We start from the raw sequence: 3244 nt of genomic DNA on the forward strand, positions 1-3244 counted from the left end.
ACTGCCAGAAAGATTACATTAACTCTTAAGTCAGAAAATACTAACAATGTGCCTTGGTAGATCACAGCATGCATGGCAAAGAAGTCATTTACAAGTATGTACTACTTGAAATGACAGCCCTGTAGAACTTATGGGTGGGAGGAGGAAGAAAGGACAAAAGTGACAGAGAAGCATCTTTGGTGACTACGTGGAAAGAGAAAAAACAAAAGAGGAAAAACACAGTTCCACCCTCAACCAAACACACGTGCAAAAAGACAAAAATTCTCTAAAGCATCTAAACTTTGGAGAACTGACAGAATATGCCATTGTAAACATTAATCTTGTAAACCACCCCAAATCCACAGAATGAACAGAAGAGACTGGATAAATCTAGTCAAAATTACCATAACATAACAGAAAATATGGTTTAACACATGTTGACTGACAAAACCCTTTTTCAAAGTAGAAAAATACAACAAAAGAAAATTATAGATGCTAAAGTAGATTACCATTTTGAACCAGAATAGAAACAAAACTCTGGAAGCAATAAAATGAGTTGATTGTACTCAGGAACAAAATAGAAGAAATACAGAAATGTTTCTCAACTGAAGACTGTTGAAGAAAGTCAGGAAAATAACTAACAAAATGAAAATGAGGTAAGAAAAGAAGTAAAAAAGTCAAAGATGAAGTAATGCACATGGAAGGTAGACAAAATGGGAATAACATAGGTACAATCAGAGTCCCTGAAAAAGAAAACTAAACAATAGAACAGAATTAATATTTAAAAAATATAACTGAACAAATAAAAGAATGTAAAATTTACATATTGAAAAGGCCCACTTGGGACCTAGGAAAATTAACACAGAATTATCATCTCCAAAGTGTATCCTACTAAAATTATTAGACTAAAACAAATCCAAAATCCTATCAAGGCATCCAGGCAAAAATCAAATAATTTACAAGACCACTAGACTTTTTAAAAACAACACACAAGGAAAGGCAACAACAGAGTAACTTTAGAATAATAAATCTCAATGAATGAAGGTATGAAAACAGATTATTATTGCCAGCTAATGTGCTTGTCAAATACCAAGTCTTTAAAAAAAAAAACAGTTTTAAACGTACACAATGTAAAACATTCTCTGCCCATGAGCCCTCCATGAAGAATTTACTAGATTAGCTTCATTCAATCAATAGATAAATGGGAAAACCTCAGCAAAGGACTGATGATGAGCATTTTAATGCATACAGATGTAGATCTAAGACAAAAACAAAGGCATGGAAAGGCAGCTGAGCATGGGTTGGAGTGCAGAGCAGAGGGGACACAGGCGGTGCTGGCCACAGGCTGTGAGCAGGGGGGCTGGTGGAGCACCTTGGGGTGCAGTGAGGGGCACCCGTAAGCCCAGGGTGTCCAATGAACAGATGGCACCCCTGGGAGCTTTGCTGACTGGCAGGCTTACATAATGGTACCCCTAAATGGAGAGAGATTACAGGGCTGATCAGAGAGGACAAGAAACAAAGAAGGCTTCTGAAGGAAGGGATGCAGGTTAGATCCCTGATCAGGGAACTAAGATCCCATGTGCCACAGGTCAACTAACCCTGTGCACCACATCTACTGAGCTCATGCACCTCAACGAGAGAGCCCATGTGCCAGAAACTACAGAGTCCACACGCCCTAGAACACATGTGATACAACCAGAGAGAGAAACCCCACATGCCACAACTAGAGAGAAGCCCACGTGCCCCAACAAAGAGCCTATGCCACAACAAAAGATCCTACATGTCTAAATGAAGATCACGCATGCCACACCTGAGACCCAATGCAGCTGAATATAAAATTTATTTTTTTAAATCACTCATTTAGCAGTAAGCAGGCACCTCTATATTTCTAAATCTTTTAAAGGATATGTCCTATGTTTATAACTAGGTTAAAAACACTAATGAAAGCAAAGACCTTGATATATTTACATACACACATAAAAATAAATGCATATATATATTTACCTTGTACTTCTATCAAAGTGCACTAAACAGATTCACAGAAAGATAGACAAGATGAAAAGGCAGACGGCTATGTACCAGATGAAGAACAAGATAAAACCCCAGAAAAACAACTTAATGAAGTGGAGATAGGCAACCTTCCAGAAAACAAATTCAGAATAATGATAGTGAAAATGATCAAGGACCTCGGAAAAAACAATGGAGGCAAAGATCGAAAAGATGGCAAGAAAGGTTTAACAATGACCTGGAAGAATTAAAGAACAAACAAACAGAGATGAACAATACAATAACTGAAAGGAAAACTACACTAGAAGGAATCAATAGCAGAATAACTGAGGCAGAAGAATGGATAAGCGACCTGGAAGACAGAATGGTGGAATTCACTGCTGCAAAACAGAATAAAATAAAAAGAATGAAAAGAAATGAAGACAGCCAAAGAAACCTCTGAACAATGTTAAATGCAACAACATTCGCATTACAGGGGTCCAAGAAGGAGAAGAGAGAGAGAAACGACCTGAGAATATATTTAAACAGATTATAGTCAAAAACTTCCCTAACACGGAAAAGGAAATAACCACCCAAGTCAGAAAGTACAGTAAGTCCCAAATAGGATAAACCCAAGGAGAAAAAATGCCAAGACACATAGAAATCAAATTGGCAAAAATTGAAGACAAAGAAATGAAAGCAGCAAGAGAAAAATGACAAAAAACATACAAGGGAACACCCATAAGGTTAACAGCTGATTTCTCAGCAGAAACTATACAAGCCAGAAGAGAGTGGTATGATATACTTAAGTGATGAAAGGGAAGAACCTACAACCAAGATTACTCTAACTGGCAAGGATCTCATTCAGGTTCGTTGGAGAAATCAAAAGTTTTACAGACAAGCAAAAGCTAAGAAAATGCAGCACTACCAAACAAGCTCTACAACAAATGCTAAAGGAAATTCATTAAGTGGGAAACACAAGAGAAGAAAAGGACCTACAAAAACAAACCCAAAACAATTAAGAAAATGGTCATAGGAATATACATATTGATAATTACCTTAAATGGGAATGCATTAAATGCTCCAACCAAAAGACACAGACTTACCGAATGGATACAAAAACCAGACCCATATATATGCTATCTACAAGAGACCCAATTCAGACCTAGGGACACATACAGACTGAAAGTGAGGGTATGGAAAAAGATATTATATGCAAATGGAAATCAAAAGAAAGCTGGAGTAGCAATACTCATATCAGATAAAATAGACTTTAAAA

This window comes from Mesoplodon densirostris, chromosome 15, assembly GCF_025265405.1.
Source record: "Mesoplodon densirostris isolate mMesDen1 chromosome 15, mMesDen1 primary haplotype, whole genome shotgun sequence".
Lineage (NCBI taxonomy): Eukaryota > Metazoa > Chordata > Mammalia > Artiodactyla > Ziphiidae > Mesoplodon > Mesoplodon densirostris.